Source organism: Stegodyphus dumicola, chromosome 4 (genome assembly GCF_044657685.1).
Source record: "Stegodyphus dumicola isolate Sdum_Otavi_A_Nest chromosome 4, ASM4465768v1".
Lineage (NCBI taxonomy): Eukaryota > Metazoa > Arthropoda > Arachnida > Araneae > Eresidae > Stegodyphus > Stegodyphus dumicola.
The window spans coordinates 63,879,949-63,900,112 of record NC_140771.1 but is presented as its reverse complement, the minus strand read 5'-3'; the positions used below and the strand labels follow the sequence as shown (position 1 = coordinate 63,900,112).

Genomic DNA, 20,164 nt, shown 5'->3' with positions numbered 1-20,164 from the left:
TTCTATGAAAAGGGCTTATTTGTAGCCCATAGTATTTAAGTACTGTATTCAATGCCATTTGCAATTTGCATCATGATTAATAGAAACTGACTGTCATCTACTAGAATTTGAGTTCTGTCTCAGGTAAGCTGTGGACAATGGTTGTAGCATCTTTGCAGAATGAAGATATTTAAAATCTCATGAAATGGAAGCTTTTACGAAAGACTGATGTTATGGGAAGAAGACCCATAATTCTTATCAGCAGTTGTGGACTTGGTCAGATAAAGAGATAGCTTAGGCAGATGGTCTTTGAGTGCTTTAGTTAAACATTCCAGTGCTATAGTTAAAATCATTTAAGAAAATTTTTCCTGAATAAGTTTTATATAAATAATAAAGATGGGTACTTACGAACTCAACAGGTTTCTTTTTATTAATATGTTTTTATTATTTCATAAATTCAACATTAAAATCTATATTCTGCATAAAATAATTGTATGCAAGTCTATACACACATACACAAACTGCTTATGTTAATTTATATTAAGTTATTGGCTAGTTGTGTATTATCCTGTTCTTGAAAAGGGTCACTAGTTGGCAGTTTTGTATCAATGATTAGGTACTTAGCTATGAAATACAAAGAATTTCTACCAAATCTTATGATTTTTATTCTCAAAAGTTGTTGCCTAGAATTCTCATTTGTGTTAGACTAAATGAATCAGTATGTTATCTTAATAATTAGACAGATATTCATGTTAAACACATTATACAAATAAATGTTACTTACAGAAGGGAGCATGTGTGAGCAAATAGGTTATTTATTACACATGAATGTATGAAATGCTGCATGAAGATACATTTTAAAATGTGAACATGCTGCTACTTAAGTAGTGTGGTTAACATGGAAATTAGCATTTATGACAGTAAAGATTTCATTTTGGGGGTATCGGTATTTATGCTGATAATTTTTTTCTATCTTAGCATTGTTTATTTATAAACACAAGACTTCATATTCAAAATTTCTAAGTTAATACCATAAAACGTAGCTAACTCAGTTGATGTCATCATTCTGAAAGCTATGACTGCATATAATATACATCTCTCCTGAAGGTCCCTGCTTGACATGTTCTCTAAAAGTAATTTCCTGAAAGATTTGTTTCTTTAAATAAGACTCTTCTTCAAATGAAAACTTTGCCTTTATGTCTTCGTTTTTAATTCGAACTGGATTAGATTATTTGAATTATGGCAAAGCTTATCTTATCTGCCTAAGGTTTTTAGTTTAAAAAAAAAAAATTACCGAATCAAATTCTGTGAGTAGGGAAATAGGAAACGAAATTACCAAAAATTATGCGTTCATCATTGTATGCACCAAACCATTATCCATGTGGAAAAGTATTTTTATTTTTAATATTTTTTAACGTATTTATGAAATTCTGGGAGTATGGAAAATAGGAAACAGGATATATATTGTTCATTACCAAAAATTATGCATTCACCATTGTATATACCAAACCATTTTCCACATGGAAAAGTTTTTTTTTTTTTTTAAATTTTGTAATCTACGCTGTTACTTTCTCACATCATATTGTACTCTTACAGGATGCTCTCAGTATTGAGTAGGATTCTGGACAAGAAATTTTGGCACAGCTTTAGTATTAGTCCTTTTTGACGAGAAATTTGTTTGGCGACATTTTGGAGCGATAAATGAAAAATTATGATAACCTTGGTAACCCTAAATACTGAGCTTCAAATATGCCGCCATTTCTGTCCATGGAACTTTAACGAATTTGATAGGTATCAGAGCTTTGATGGCAGGAGGGATAAATTGTGTGTTTTTCTTAAAGTTACTTTTGTGTTAGGAAAGCACAACATTTAAAATATTTTTTAAAAAGCCAAATTTTTAATAGTTAAAACTGGTGCTGTTAATATTACATCACATGAGTCTTGACATTTTTTCATATACTGATTCAGAAGTCAAACAACAAAAATCAGCGTTAATTCACAAAATTTTTGTGAATTTTAAAATTTCGCGTCAAAGAACATGAGGCATATGTTAGAAAAAAGGAAACACAGAAGTCTTCTGTTGCTCAACATTGTTGGTCCGAAAATCACACTTTCAATTTTTCTGCTGCCAAAATTATTCAAAAAACATCTTCCATTGGAGAACTGGATTTTCTAGAGGCATTTCACATTCATAAAAATCTTTCTGTTCTAGTTAACGATCCTAATTCCAATCCAAATTTGCCTTCGGCTTTTAGAGAAATTATGTTTTAGTTCTGGTTTCGCCAACAGATGGCGCCACTTGCTTATTCTTGTCCAGGCTTTCTTATCTTATCTAAACATTATTTCCTATCTTGTTCATTTGCGGTTTTGCAGCTGAAGATGATGGTTCGGTAAAACCATCGAAACTAGTCCTGTGAAAATTTTGTGAATTAACGCTGATTTTTGTTGTTTGACTTCTGAATCAGTATTTATTCGGCGTGTTATTGTGTCTTAATTTTTTCATATGTCATCTCTGCATATTATTATAAACTCCACCCCCCCAAGGGAAAAAAAAACACATTTTCAGTAGCATGAGGTAAACTCTTGGTGTTTCCTTTGCTAAGGAGATCAAAATTACCATGGTCTAAAAATACTTATTTACCTCATATTAGAACTATAGGGATGTGTAATTGCATGAATTCATAGGTTCAAATCAGGACCAAAATCAGGTTTCATTATTGCTTTTATAACATTTTCATAATTTGTCTGGCTATAAAAAATATAATGTTGCTTAGATTATGGAATATATTGCTTATAATTTAGAGTTCTCAAATTTTGTAAATCTTACAACCTAACAGCTGTATATGAATAACCTTCACTGAGTATTATTATTTTTATTAATAGTATGTTGACATAACAGTCGACTTTTTATTTTAAATTTTATGCAAATTTTCTACATTACTTAAACATTTTATCTAACAGAAATCTGAATTTTTTGTAATAAAAACTCTATAATAAAAGTAAGAGTACGATTTATATATAAAAATTTGACTACAAGGCAAGCACTTAGATACTGATTTCAATGTCTTTAAATGTTATTATCATAAAGTTTAGATATATTCTTATTAAGTTAAGATGTACTTTTATTCTATTATAAAGTTTAAATGTACAGAACAGAAGGCACACTTTGTGCTTATGACTCAGTCAACCACTTGTGGCAAGATAACTTATGATAACAATTAAGTTCAAATGTAAAATTTAAATTCAAATAAATTTTTAGCCCAAAGGCTGCACAAATCAATTTAATGCAAAGTTGGTTAAAAACTTAACTGGCATGGAATTCAACTATCAGCAATTATAATGCAAGGCTGAAGACTACAAATCTTTTCTTATCTAGCAACCTATTAATGTGGCCTCAAAAGGCAAAACATGGTTTGTTTTACAAAATAAAAACTTCATTTGGATTCTGGTGAGAAAATGGATGGAGTAAATTGACAGTGAAGATCCCAAGCATAAAATAACTCTGGTTACAAAATAAAGGAACGTTACAATATACTTTGTTCCCTGATTAATTATTCAGTACATGAAATAGTGTAATGCATTTTTGTTTGCATCACATACAAATTATTTAGTTTATTTAAATGTTTTCCAAAACTGACAGCATTTTGCAAACATATTGACCATATTTTTCGACCTATAGATGCAACACTTCTTCTCTTCAGAAGTAAGATTTAGAAATAAGAAAATAAGAGAGAATTATGAATAGAAAATAAATACATATGCTGGCTAGCAGAAGAAGGATGCCTTCATAAAGTACTTTTTAAGAGAAACTGGCTCAGATTCACATTACATCTACGGAAAACTACTAAAACTCCCATATAGCCAGCCTGAACTACCACTGTTCAGTGGCTATCACTCCACCACTAGTGGATTCCAATGACTGTTCGAATTTTTCACAGAAATCATCATTTACGATGATTGTTCTATTATTACCATTGGTACAAAATTTACTCATTATGATAATTTAATTTTAGCTTTTAAATTATAATCATAAATTACTTGTAATAAATTGAGGGATTAAAAAATTCACACTTCTTAATATTTTTACCGTTTACAATATTTAATCATAAAAAATATTTCTAACACTGGTACAAAACTTGCCCATTATAATTGAATTTGATTTCCTTCACTTTGAAATATTTTTTTATTTTCTTTTAATAAATGAATCTAAGAAACTAAAGTAACATATACTAGTTTGAAATGCATTTATTAACCTTTTGTAAATTTCATTATTCATAAACATAAAAATTAACCTTTTGTAAATTTAAAATATTAGCTAAGTACTAATATAATAAAATATAAATATGAACTAACTACTTAAAATATTAATGTTTAATACATTATATTTTGTAATTAAAAATATTAACATTTTGTAAATTTCATTACTCATAACATAATAATTGTCATAAATTCATTTACAGTAGTGTTTCAAGAATTTATTGTAGCAGTACTAGAAATATTGAAAATTAGAGAAAGACTGTTTATTCTGATCAAGAGCTTATTTTTTAGGATTGTTATTTAGTCTAGATCGGGTTTTGTTGACAATCCGCCATTTTTTTCCGATCTTCAAAACCGGGTCTACCTTGGCGACCGAAGTTTGTCGCCAAATAAAAATATCGCCAAAAGGACCAATACTAAAGCTGTTCCGAAATTTTTATTTTTGGCCATCCACTGAGAATATGGCAATAAATTTGTTGGAAATTTTGTACATGTCTCCAAATGTGCATTAAAAATTCTCTGCCATGTTCTGTGATTTACTTCTGCAAAATCACCGAGTAATCATCAATTCCAGTGCATTAGCTATTTGATTTTGGTGACAATTCTGTATTGTGAGTGCCATAGTCTTTTTATTTCTCAAAGATAAGAGGTGCAACCAACTTTCATGAAACAAGAATGCCACTTAAGTACCTGTGTGCAATTCTTTTACATAATGCTTGTTTTATCATTTCCATTAGCTAGAAAGTATGATCAAGTTTTGCATAAAATTTTAGATACATTATTATTATTTCATTTCCATTCAATTTCTTTTACACAGCATAATAAACTGCCGAAACACTGTTACATGTAAGAACAAAGTATTTCATGTACTGCTGTCACGTTATTACTGTCATCCTTTGTTGTAATATATTGATACAAAAGATCGGCAAAAGATGAACTCTCTTCAGAAAATATTAGATGACATCGCATATATTTTATATTTACTTTTATTAAGCTCAATAAAAAAAAAAAATCTTCTAAAATTGTTTTTTTAACAACTTCAGTAGTTCAATTTTATTTTTATTTAGTTGAGAAAATATTGATGTAGAAACTAAATGATTTACACTATGCATGGGATAGGCTAACAAAATTCACATACAGCCTGCTTATTGGCCAGAATTTGAACACAGATAAAACAGTCAGAGTTCATGATTTTACCACTCAGCTAGATTTAGATAAAAGATCTTAAATATCTAATTTATTCATTTTTTTATTTCATATCAAGCTTCAACTGTTAAAGTGCAAATTGTAGTGACTAACATCATGTTTTACTTTCCAATACCCTTTAAAATAAAAAAAAAAAAAATAATAAAAAAAATTCTTAATTGGGATTTTAATGTATAAAATATTGTATATATATTCTATTCCTTAATGAGTTTTATGAAAATAGCAAGCATTCTTTTGTGAAAATAAAACATGCTTAAAATGAAAAAGGATTAAGATAAAAATAATTAATAATAAAAGTATTAATCATTTTTATAAATAAATAAATTATGGTGTGGTGATAAAAGATGGCAAAAGTAACAATTTTTGTAATGTGATATATGGTGGAATTTGAAATATAAACAGGAAATTCAGTAAGTGTGAAGAACATGAAAAGTATTTTTCACATGGATATTAACTAAAAATAATGCCTTATATTCACAAAAATTATTCAAATGAACATTTTTTTAATTAAAAAATAATCTTAGAAAAACAATCAAAGTAATCCATGTCTTTACTAGTCCAACTCCTACATGTTGAAGTACGCAGTGCCAAAATACAAAATTATAGTATTAAAAATATAGACATATTTTTTTTTTTTTTTTAAATTGCAAAATAGTTGACAAATTGAAAAAGAAAGTATCTTGAGTAAATTGAGTTCCAAAACAAAACTTGCAAAAATAATCCAATACTTGAAAAAAAATGCAAATTTTTAAATCTAATCGCAAATTTTGAAAAAATTCAGGTTGGTATTTTTTTAGAATTCATAATCCAAATAATTTGATGTTTTTTCTTTTCAAATTATTCATTTTTTATGTAACAATATAAATTTTTTCGGTTGATCTTTGGATTATGGTAACTTGGCGATTTTTTGGCGAAAATTTGGCGACCAACTCTGCTACAGCAACCCCCTTTTTTTTTTTTTTTTTTTTTTTTTTTTTGCTGCCATTTTTTCTTCACGAAGTAAAGACATGTTTCTTTTCTTTTTATTTACTCAACACTTTTTCCAACAATCTGCTAGCCGAATTACACTTATGCTAGAAATTTTATGGAACAAAACTGCTTAATCATGACAAATACGTATTAACTGCAAAATTGGGAAAAAGTGCAGAATCGCAAACTCCTTCCCGCGTTTTTCAAAATCGCACATACACAGTAACCATGTACACGTCAATTTATTTTTACTTAAAAAAACATCCCAGAATTGCACAAAAATGGCATTGCGCACACTCTTGACTTTATCCATTTACACTGCTATTTTCTCATAAATTACAAAAATTTGCACGAAAATGCAGGAAAATTTTGTGAATCTTTAAACTCGGTAAAAAGCACATATATGAAATTACCTGATCGCGAAAAATTATATACCCTATCCAAGGATGAACATTTCCACGTATAATATAAATAAAATATCCAAAAAATTTTACCTCTAAATTATCTATTATAAACGTCACCAACGAATTCATAACAAAACATTAAAAATGGCTATAAATACTTAGTGTCAAATATTTAAATTATTTCCATGCAGGTTTACTTCCACTCAAACGTATACCAAATTGCTACAAACATATAATTCACAAATTAACTATCATATAATTAAAATATAATTAAACCATGTACACGTCGACTTATTTTTACTTAAAAAAACATCCCAGAATTGCACAAAAATGGCATTGCGCACACTCTTCACTATATCCATGTACACTGCTTTTTTCTCATAAATTAGAAAAATTTCACGAAAATGCATGAAAATTTTGTGAATCTTTAAATCCGGTAAAAAGAACATGTATGAAATTACCTGATCGCGAAAAAGTATATACCCTTTCCAAAGATGAAGCTTTCCACGTATAAAATAAATAAAATATCCAAAAACTTTTACCTCTAAATTATCTATTATATTATAAACATCATCAACGAATTCATACCGCAAACATTACAAATGGTTACAAATACTTAGTGTCAAATATTTAAATTATTTCCATGCACGTTTACTTCAACTGAAACGTATACCAAATTCCTACAAACATAAAATTCACAAAATAACTATCATTTAATTAAAATATAATTAAATTAAAAAACACTACTTAAAATATAAATAAGCAGATACATTAAATTAATAAAAATTAGCTTACAATCCTAATTACTTTAAATCATTGCTAATAACAATTTTCTAATAATACCATATTAATTTATTTACTCCTTACATTTAGAACAATGCATAAAAATAATATCCTCAAATAATTAAAAATACTAACTTACCTAATCTTCTACAGAATCTTGAGTGCATGGCGGATCACAAAATGTCCATTTTCACCAGGTTTCTTGCACCACCATTCAAACTATCTGTAATATCCTTCCTTTCACACAATCTCATTTCATTCCCACATATTGGACATTCATACTTATCCGCAATTAAGCAATTCTTTTCAATTACACATAAACGTAATAAAAATTTCGGATTTACTTTATATACGGCCATGGGATCCAAATATTAAACAACACTATTTCACAGAACATAGAATGAAACTACTGCTATAAAGTACAGCAGATATTTTTACAAATATACCCCCTTTTCCGATTAAAGAACAGTGATTCTTCCATTAATGTCACATGACATATCTCATGATCTCTCATTTCCCTCGCACAAAATAATACGTAATCAGAACTGAGTACTTCTCACATTATTCCCAAAGTCCTAGGTAGTAACCTTTATCGCCGACATTGCCATTTTTTTCTATTTAGTTTTGTTGAGTTTAACCCTTTGTTGCATACAAATAATCTAGAGAAGTTAAACGGAAATGTTTATATTTTTTCGGTAAAAGTATAGTTTAGGGTACCCGAAGGCGAAACTTGGCGATTTTTAGCGGTACATAGATACCGATTTTGTGCAATTCTTTGACTCGTTATTTTGGCTTGCAAAGCAGCAATTTCAAAAATCGCTGCTACACAAAGCCAAAATAACAAGACAAACAATTGCACAAACTCTGTACTTATTTTCACTTAAAAAAAAATCCCCGAATTGCACAAAAATGGCATTCCGCACTCCTTTGACTTTATCCATGTATACGTTGACCTATTTTCACTTAAAAAAATCCCCGAATTGCACAAAAATGGCATTGTGCACTCTTTTAACTTTATCCATGTACACGTCGACCTATTTTCACTTTAAAAAAATATCCCAGAATTGCACAAACTTGCATTGCGCACTCCCTTTACTTTGTCCATGTACACATCGATATATTTTCACTTACAAAGTCAAAGGAGCACCAAATTCTACAATATAGGCTAACAAAAATACATAATTTCAATAAAATACATTTTAAACCAAACAATAAAATAACATAAAAAAGGAAAAACATGTTATACACTTAAGCACTACCAAAAGCAAATATTCACTTACCATGATTTTCGAATTCGCTTCATACACCCAGATCCACGTAAAAATCAAAATATCAATCATACTCAAATGACTTTTTTCAAACCAGGTACTCTTTCTGATCGAACGCTTCACATAGTGACCATCTGAACCTTTCTTACTACAAATGCATTCAAATCCATCTAAACAGTTTTTACGTTCGACTAGACGCATATCCTTCCTACATACAGGACACTTATAATGGCTACTAAGTAAACCTCATTTACACACCAGTCAATTAAAGCTCTTTTCCCCTTTCGCTGCAAATCGTACAGAAACTTCAAATTAATCTTACTACACCTGGCCATTTTACCGTCTAAAGAATCAAGCCAACACACACCACAAAAATGCTTACAACACATCCCATGATTCAAAATTTCCCAGAATCATGCACCCAATTACGTCACAATAGGATTTCCATAACATTGAATACTCAGGTTAGCATAAATGAAACAAAACTTCGCCATAATACAAGGGGTACCTTAAAGTCTACTCTACCCATTTTTTCTACTTAAAATAACCTTAGTAATACTAAAAAAATTATTTTATTCAAATTTAATTTTAAATAATTGCTACAGTTTGTTCACTACACTCGACAGCATGCATATACGTACATGCATACAAATCTCTTCCCAATGATTTACGTTCATTGCATTTGAAATCATTTCCTGCCTTGTTTGCAGTCATCATTACCATCTTCTAAACGGTAAATCTACAACTGACATGTACATACAGATCCCCCAAAATACCTTCATTTCGGCGATTGTTATTGAATTCATTTTGCTACGATTTTGTAACCTGTACCTATTGGATTCAAATGTCAAATGTTCTAGAAATTCCTTGGCGAAACATTAACATTTCCAGTGGTGTTGTGGCTTCATAAACAGTACATTTGGGTTTCAATTCACTCTTTTCGGTAGATCTTTATCTACCCACTCCATAATTTTCTCAAACTGAGAATTAAAATAAAATGTCTAAAATTACTAATTATGAATAAAAAATGGCAGTATAAGGAAATGTAAGCAATATTATACAATGTTTACTATGAGAAATTGTACTAACTTGGAAACAGAAGTAACAGCCATTTTCCAAATAACACTGCTTTACTTAGTGATGCGATACAGCCATCTATGATCGACAGTTGAAAGTTCTAATAATATAGAATGAATAAACACAGGAATGGAATCTGTTAAGGAATTTACAGAAGAATAAACAAATTTAAACTTTTGTCTACTAGAGTGGACATGGATGCAATAAAGAGTTAGTTTAAAATTCATAGTTTATCTAAATACGTTACATTTTAGGCTTTACATTACAGACTTATATATCTTTTCATTTCAAAAGATTTGTTGTTCTTGCATGACATATTTTAAGATTATTCCTCTGTTTTTTATTTTTAGCCCAAAAGACATTAGCCCAGAAGGGCTATTAATTTCGTTTTGGCATTTTACGTTAGTTCACTATAAATGTCGGTTCACTTTTCAGATTGTTGCTACTAAATATTAGAGCCCCACATTATATTTAAAGAAATTAAATAATGAAGTATCTGCATGAATGCATGTATGTTTCTCGCTCTGCGAAAAACAACGGTACCTAGAAACATCAAATTTTCAGTAAGTTGTCCTCCACTAGAATATTGGGATGTGGAAGCCCGAACTTGGAGTTTGTTTTATCTCTTTCATATTTTGTAAAACTTAACGAATTTTTGATTAACAATCTTAAAGCAAGCAATGGCCACACTGTACGAAAAAACAATTTTATCTCCAGCATGCGAGACTCTGTATCTGAAAATCTAAAAATATGCTCATTTAAAAATTATTTTGAGATATTGCTGTTGAACTGAATTTTATGGTTTAAGTGCAAAGAACATGATATTTAATAAATAAAGGTAACACACAAAATATTAAAAAAAGAGCTTCGTTAGTCATAATATAAAATCTGGATGCTTTCAGATTTATTTTTTATTTTGCATTTGTTTACTTTTTAAATCGAGTGTTAATTTCTGTCTTACATGTTTTTGGAATTGCTCCACAGATATTGAAAAATTATTTTTGGCTAATCTTTGGAATATGGTAATAGGTGGTTTGGCGACATTTTGGTAAGGTGATAAAGGTTACTAGCTAGGAATTTAGCAATAATCTGAGAAGTACACAGTTCCAGTCCTTTTTACCGACTTCAAAGATTCACAAAATTTCCCTTTTAAACATTCATAAAATTTATGAGAAAAATTATTTACATGTTTCATATATAAATTTGCCCTGTAAAAACAAATTTTTGTGTTTACAGGGCTCCACTACTTTTCGGAAAATTCCGATCGTGATTTTAGCTAATAAGCACTTAGAAACGATTTCGCACCTAATCTTCGTCATGATTAAGCACTTTTGTTCCATAAAAGTTTCATCATAAACATAATTCAGCTAGCAGATTGTTGGAAAAAATGTTGAGTAAAAAAAAAAGAAAACATGCTTTTACTTCGAGAAAACAAAATGGCGCCCCACCCCCAAAAAAAACTAGCAGGTTGCTGTAGCAGGGTTGGTCCCCAAATTTTCGCGAAAAAATCGCCAAGTTACCATAATACGAAGATTCACCTTATTTTTACTTTAAAACCCTGACTACTTAACTATAACTCTTTCTGGTGCCGCGGGAAAAAAAAAAAAAAAAAAAAAAAAAAAAAAAAAACTACTACTAACACTCTGATAATTCAAATTTTATCTTAGTCTTTAATATTTTTGGTGAATACAAAACTACTTTAAGTTAAACAAAATTCACTTAAAACAACTCGGAAAAATAAAGTTTATCAGATCAACATTTAACTCTTTAAATCAAAGAATAAAAAGAAAGTATCCTTCCTGGTGTTTTGGTAAAAATCAAAGATATCTATTGAAGAAAAATGTGAAAATGCCTTTCCGCAACAAAATCTGCTATCTTTCACTAAAATAAAACAATATCTGCTCTCCTTCCTGAACACTTTCAAAAAACATGATACAAATATTAAAAAAACATATTTTGATACAAATCTAGAGGTAGCCATAAAACACATTTCATAATAAATACAATACAGAACTCTTCAAAACACTAGGGAAAGCTAAATCTCGCACTAAAGAAGTCTAATCACCAGTTCAAATAAATTAAATAAGCCAATTGTATAGTCACAAGATGCTTAAAATTGATTTTTCTATTACCGCAATAAGATTACCCAGGTTTGAATTGAAAATAAAACCATGTTTTCCGTAAGGATCACATGGGTGACATACAGTAGACCACGGATAAAAACTCAAATGAAACTTACAATAATTAAATCAATAAACACATTTATTAAATATACCAAACATTATAATTTTAGATAGCTGGTGAAACTACCCCTACGAACATTATCTAAAAATTTACTCGTAATTTTCTCATTTGATCGCTTATCTCTCATCAGGAGTATGAACACTACAAATCATTAATTAATAATTCACATTTAGAATATGGAACAATTGATCTTCTGACATTTTGTAATCAGTTAAATTACTTGATATAATATTATAGATTACTTCAGTGAAAATTTCTTTTCACAAGCGTTTATTTTTCTAATTAATTTAATTATAACTCATCTCAATTAAACATTTTTTTAATTCACTGTCATAAATTAAAAATTAAATAACTAGTAACAAACAAAACTAGATATATATACACTCACAGAAGCAGCATATGCAGCAGTCTGTGAGACTTGGGAAGCTTGGGAATTTTCAGATGCATATTTTATATGCATATTTTCAATAGAAAATATGCATCATACATATATATAATATGCTGCATACACAACAGTCCATGAGATTCGGGAAGCTCCCGGATAGTTTTCTTTAACTCTTTCACAACCAATCCACCTCACACGGCCCTACATTGAAACAACCAGAACTGCCGAGATTGTAAGCTTATTTTCTTCCCTCCCCCTAAGGTATGCAGTAGGAAGTTCAGTTTCCCCAAATGCATTGTATCAGTTTGCTTGTGACATTTCATTGTTGATTCTTTTGTGGTACAGTATGCTTTAAACAGCAATAAAAGTGCAGTTTAAAAATTTAAGGATTATATTTATTTTTAATCAATTTATTCCTTCCTATAAAAATAATGGAAATAAACAAAATCTCAGTCTTGATCTTAACAAAGGCAGAAAGGCTTGTTGGTCTGACCTTCAGAATAGTTTTATAAAGAATGGGGTCAAAGGCTAATGGAATCTTTGTTAGAAAGTACAAAGGATGTCATTCAAAATCTTCACACCTATTTTCTGCATTAATGGACAGGGAGGGGAGGAAATTTCTGTGAAACTGGAAAAGTATTTCAGGCAGCTCGGTATTTTGAGGATACAGGTTAGCGAAGGATCTGGATTTCAGAGTTAATACATTGAAACACTGTTTTTATCAATAATCTGGATTGGAAGCCGCATACGCAACAGTCTGTGAGACTCGGGAAGCTACTGGACTGCCTCTGGTGCAACAACTTTTGAAAGCTTGGTTGACGTTCAAAACGCAACGCCTCCAATTCACTATTGGCTCAAACATCACTAAAATTAAAAATTAGCCAATCTTAATCAAAACTGGAATCCTCTCTAGCCAATTAGAACAGAGGTGATAAACAACTACCAAAATTCGAAGAAATTTAGACCTCTCTTCTAAGATGACATACCTTTTTTCCCCACGCAACAACAGGGATGTTTTCAGTCGTAACTCGGTTAAACTTGCAACACCAGTAGGTAATAAACATATCATACAGTTCTGTTCTTCAGAAAGGCCGAAAATACCCTCCTACCGAAAAATAAGGGGGAAGAAAATGCAGCTGCATGCAAAGTGACTGCTCTGTGAAAACAGAAGTAAAAACCCGCACCTTTTTTTAGCTGTATCAAATTTTTCTGCTAATTTGAAAGAGCTTTGCCGTAATCAAATGAAAAGTTTAAACAATACTAAATAATATAAAAATTAATTCTCCGACAAGAACATTACAAATTCCCTGTTCACAGTAAAATAATATAATCTATAAAATTATATGTAATAATTGTACACAACAAAATTATTACATAATAGATTTTTAAGTTTTTTTTACTCGTTTATGCTATTATTTTTTATGCGGCTTTTATGTTTCCAAAACTTGCAAGTAGTTTTGTTATTGTATTTTAGATTTAAAAAATTGCTTTTTTTTTTTTTTTTTTTTTTTTTTTTTTTTACAAGTAATGGAGTATTTTTACAAGTTTTGCTTTTGGACTCAATCTACTAAAAATATATTTTTAAATATTTGTATTATTTTGATGTTGTAATTTTGCATCTTAGGCACTGCTTACTTTACCCTATAGGGTTTTGACTGATAAAGACATAAATTACTTTGATTGTTTTTTTAAGATTACTTTTAAATTTTAAAAATTTGTAACTTTTAATTTGGGTTTTTGTTGGTACAGAACGGGCATTTCGCAATATTTTGGTATTTAACATCCTTAAAGAAAAAGGCTAAGCCTCCTTCACCATCAGATGTTCTATCTACTCTAAAGATATTACTATATCCTTTAATCTTCAAAGCAGTATTTTCCTTCAATTTTGTCTCTTGGACAGCAACCACTTGAACGATATTTAATTCCGCAATGTTTAATAGTTGATCAAGTTTGATTCTGGTTGCCATAGTCATTAAACCATTAATATTACATTGCAGAATTTTCAAGGTGTCAGGAGACTAATTTATTTATCGAACAAGCCCTCTACCTAAATGTCGAGCGAATCCCTGTCATATGGAGGAAGGAATATACAGCTTCTGCTAGTCCAAAGACTGCAACACCAAGAGGTAGAAGGTTGTTTTAGCTCTTTCACCTACTGGTTTAGCTGGGTGTATGGAATGGCTGTTACATCTAGGGTGGTTCTACCAGGAGAGAACTCCCAACCTATTTCCGCCATTCTGCCCAGGAGCACCCTCCAGTCATGCTGAAGCAACCAGCAGGTCTTATGGGAGTGCTGTCTGAGAAAATCACAAATCATGTTGGAATGGCTTGTGCTCCTCACCCATTATTGGTACAAGCCCGGCTGGACTCTAAACCTTGAGTGTGGCAGGAATTTCCAGACTGCACTCTCATGTATTGCCAGCAGTCACATAAAATGCCTTTCTTCCAAGGACAGCATGAAAATCTTTTCCACATGCACTAAGTGCTGAGAACATCAAGCTTCTGTTGAACATATTTTGGTTTGTTTGGACCTCTCTAGGAAGAATATTTATACCAATCCCCTTCTTCTCCTTGACTTTCTTAGAGTCAACAGTTTTCTGAACCTTTTCTGACCTCGTCAGAATCCTGAAGAAAAACGACAACACAGAAACAGGCTGTTTTTTTTTTTTTTTTATTTATTTCCTTCTTTTCATGTACCAACCCCCTGATGGCGATGCAGTGAAAGCAGGGTTTGCACGGTGCTTAAGAGACCTTAGATTTTTTGGAATCGATTTTTGGTCCTTAAAAGTCCTCAATTTTGGCCAAAATCAGCGGAAGGTCCTTAATTTTAATCATCTGAAATTTATGTCTGTTTTTACGCCTGCCATTTTGAGTGTGAATTGGCATTTTGGAGGAATATTTTTGGTGATTCACTGACATATATGGTTATCTTTTGAATAGGTTGATGGGTTATAATTTGTTTCTATTTCTAATATAAATGATGGGGTACTCGAGTTTCTGAGTAAGGAGTGAAACGTAAACATTGCGAAATTTATTTTTTCTAATAAAGAGCTCCTTAAAAAACTTTTTGCTTTTTAAGGATGTGAATTCTTTTATTAAACAGTTCTAAATTTGGCGATTTATCAACATTTTGGCGACTTTAAGATATGTTTCTATAGAAAGTTTTTAATTCGGAGATCTGAGAATTTTTCTAAGACTTTTTTTAAAAACAGTGTAACATTGATAAATGTCATTAATATAATGGTAATATATTGAAATTATATTTAAAAAATAATATTAAAATAAAACATTTTTTATTTTTTTGCTGTCATATTATAAAGTTTCATTTTGGAAACTTATTATACAATATTTTGAATCTGAAAAATAAACAAGATATAATGCTATAAAGCAAAATTTATAAAACAGCTCTTAGCAAAAGCAAAATTAGCTATGTACTTAATTAAAAATGTCTTCTTTTTAATTTTTTCATAGAGTTTTTCGTATGTAATTGTCTCGGAATATTCAAAATTCTCAGAATATGCATCAGTTTTCTCTAGAAAATTAATTTTACACTTTTTCCCTCCCCCCTTTTTTTTTCCAAAATATTTCTGACTTTTTGCTGTTACAGAATTGGTAAGGATAGTTTTTTTTAGTATTTTAGACATTGCAGCTTGGAAAGTTTAGAAGGTTTTGGAGGCAAGATTTATAAACCCACGATTCCAGAAGATTCGAGGAATGTATGACAAAATTCAAAATGTTTCCATGTTATCAATATGTAATGGATGTATTTTACAGAAAGTTTGCAATGAATTTCTTACTTTTTGGAGAACATCTGGAAAAACAATGAAATCATAATATTTGAATGTTTTACTCCTGATACTAGAATCTTTTTCTTAACATGTTTATCTTCCCTTTATTTTATCTACTTTTCGCTAGACAGAAGTGTGGAAAATATAAAAAATTCTTCTAATCTTATCACATGAGCAGGCATTATAGACAGGGATTTTTTTTTAATAAAAGAAATTGAAAACTCACAATTTAAAATATTCATCTGATATGTCTTAATGCATTATACACAGAGCTGGCACTAGGCTTTTCCCACATTATGCAATCTGTGTGGATCCTAAATTCTGCTGCCTAGTGCCTTTCTAAATTATGCTTCCAAAGTCTGCTCTAAATTCTAAAAGTTTTGCCATTTCTAGATTTTGTTATTCGGTGTGTCACTAAATTCTAAAAATTCTGCCACACCAACTCTGTAACTGGCCTTTACCATATTTATTTCATATTTCTTCTGAATGTTCATATTACTAAAGAAATAAAATTAGCCACTTTTTCTATACATTCTAAATAGTGTTTAGTGTTTTTTGGATTCTAAATTGCATTTAGTGTTTTTTAGAATAACAGAAATCCTTAATTAAATCCAAAAATTCTAAAATGAAAAGGAAACATGCTGAAGAAAGAAACTGAATACATAAAGAAAATTATTCTTCTAAGATATGTGCAGTTATTATTATGTAAATTACCCAATTGTTTATGATTTCAGCCTTTACCATAATTTCCCATTTCTATTTCCTCATATGATAGAGTTACTGAGCCAGATTAAATTTTAATTAAATTGTGTAATCTTTGACCACTAGTCTACATTTTTAGTTTGAATTTGACTGTTCTTGTTTAATTACATTACCGTGAGCTGTAATTGATTTTGTTAGCATCAGAACATGCCTTTATGTTCTAAGTCCTTTTTAAATAAGAGGCTTATTTAAACCTTTGTCTGGTATTGTAGTTACTTTCAGATGTAGCGATAATTTGCTTCATGTCTGTTGGGGGTTTTGGACTATTTAGCTTTTACCAGATCAAGTAAACCCTCATAGGTACATTGTAAAGAGGTAGGCAAATTAAAAGATAAAGCATGCAGAAACTAACGAGAGCAGTGGTTTGCATATTGAGACAAATCTCTAATTGTTATAAAAGATGCTTAAAGAGAAGGAAATCAATATAAACTAGCCAAAATGTTGGGGAAGGCTTCAAATTAAAATGACAGATAAATATTTTGTAACAACAGTTTTTAATATGTAATTATCATATCATTTAAGAATCAATGTCATAAATAACATGCATTTTAAACTGAAATTTTATTAGATTTTGATTTTAATAGGGCTTTTTGAACAAATATTGTTAAAAAATAAAATTTAATCGTGGCCATGTAAATCCATAATGACTAACTGTTTACCCTTAAAAACTATCTCTACGTATTAAAGCAAGTTATCGCCTTTCAATAATACTCACTGTGGTCACAAGATAAAATATAAAAATGTAAAAATTAAAGTAAAACTTATTCTTTGCATCTTGTGAGACTTACATAATATACAAAACAACTTAATAATATGCAAATAATACAAAACAACTTATCCCCTCTTGTGCTTTAATGGCTTATTGGAACTTTAAAGTATATTAACTGGGTTACAACCCCTAGAACTCTACATGAAGTTAAGACATTAACTGGATCAAACAGAACCTAACTAACTTTCAGTTATTGTCAACCGTGCCTACACAGGCCTTTCAGGTTTGTTCTAGTCAGCAGGTCTCTCTCTAGACAAATATAGTAGCGGTTGACAATATTCAGTCTTTTGTTATGAATTATGTTGATTATGATATGATTTCTCATTTTAACCTATGCCGTTTGATATAAAATCTACCCGCTATTTACTAAACCTCTAGACTGACTAAGTATGTGACAAAATGAGACATAAAAAAAAATCAGCATAAAGCTAACTGTTAGTAAAACGTAAATGTCACTTATCTTCTTTCAAATACATCCAACTGTTGTAAGTGTAAAATATTTCATGCTACTTGATAAATTGCATAAATTTTATTTTATTCTCAAACTTATTAATAATTATGTTAATTCATGTTTAGTAATAATGCATACATTTTAGGGATCTACTTTATTTTTAGGATAGTATTACAAAAGTGAAATTCAAGCATAGATAATATTTTTAATTGAATTTATTCAATTCCCATTTGCTCATAGGTCCAAAATTTTTTTCATTAATGGTCCTTAAAAGTACTTGATTTCAGTGCGCAGAAATATGTACGAACCTTGGAAAGATGTAAATTTCATTTTAGTTTTGGTACCTTTTGCCCCCTTATTTCTTGCAGTCAGTCACTGTAAATTCACCTTTTGGGAGATTTCAAACTTTTCATCGTCTGTTTGTATCGCCAATAATGCCAAGTAAGTAACCATTAGGGTCTGCTTTCTCCTTTTGAATAATTGTTCTTTGTTCTTCCAGCAGTACGTTAAAAAAAAATTGTGTTCTCTGTTAATTTTTATTATATTTGTAAATTATTACGATTTAATTTGAATTTTAATATAAATAAATAGTGTATATTTTATCTTTGCTTTATTAAGCATTGAATTTATTTCATTTAAACTTGCTTTTGTATACTAATTCAGAAGTCAAACAACAAAAATCAGCGTTACACCCACAAAATTTTCACAGGACTAGTTTCGATGGTTTTACCGAACCATCATCTTCAGCTGCAAAACCGCAAATGAACAAGGTAGGAAATAATGATTAGATAAGATAAGAAAGCCTGAACAAGAATAAGCAAGTGGCGCCATCTGTTGGCGAAACCAGAACTAAAACATAATTTCTCTAAAAGCCGAAGGCAAATTTGGATTGGAATTAGGATCGTTAACTAGAACAGAAAGATTTTTATGAATGTGAAATGCCTCTAGAAAATCCAGTTCTCCAATGGAAGATGTTTTTTGAATAATTTTGGCAGCAGAAAAATTGAAAGTGTGATTTTCGGACCAGCAATGTTGAGCAACAGAAGACTTCTGTGTTTCCTTTTTTCTAACATATGCCTCATGTTCTTTGACGCGAAATTTTAAGGCTCTCTTAGTTTGGCCAATGTAAATTAAACCACACTGGCAAGGAATCCTATAAATACCCCAGGAATTCATATCCGGAATGGGGTCCTTGAGTATAGAAGTTGGAATTTTATTGATGGGAGAATAAACAACCCGAAAGTTAAATTTCTGCAAAATATGTGCAACTTTATAGCTAATTGATGGAAAGAAGGGAATGACAACAGAATTTTTATAATCTCCTAAAATAAGAGTGTGGCTTTTAGTGTGTTCAGATGAGAATTTTTTAACTGCTTGATTAATAATGTTGGGTGAAAAGTCCCTGTCAATAGCTATTGCTTTTAAATAATTTAGTTCTTCATCAAGGGCTAGTTTGGAGGAGCAAACTTGAAGAGCACGGAAAACATAGGAATAAAATGAAGCTAACTTTTGTTTAGTCGGATGACATGATTTAAAGTGTGGTGGAAGGCAAACCGATGAAGGTTTACGGTAAACTGTAGTACTGAAGTTGGATGTGTTACGTGTGACCAGAATGTCGAGAAACGGAAGAGAATTGCAAGTCTCAAGTTCAAAAGTGAACTGAATAGCAGGATCAATAGAATTCATTGTTGAAAGAACTTTATTTAAATCATCTTTATTACCTTCAAACAGGGTAAAAGTATCGTCTACGTAGCGGAACCATGCCGGGAAGTTTAAAGTTTCAAACAATTTGATTCATAATAATGCATGTAGATATCAGCCA

The 20,164-nt window shown here is 30.3% G+C and overlaps 1 protein-coding gene across 2 annotated transcripts in view; it reads left to right on the top strand.

Annotated features, from left to right (window-relative positions):
• Nucleotides 1-20,164, top strand: part of Arms (Ankyrin repeat-rich membrane spanning) — a 144,016-nt gene that overhangs the window by 671 nt on the left and 123,181 nt on the right. The gene's annotated exons all lie outside the window — the stretch shown is intronic.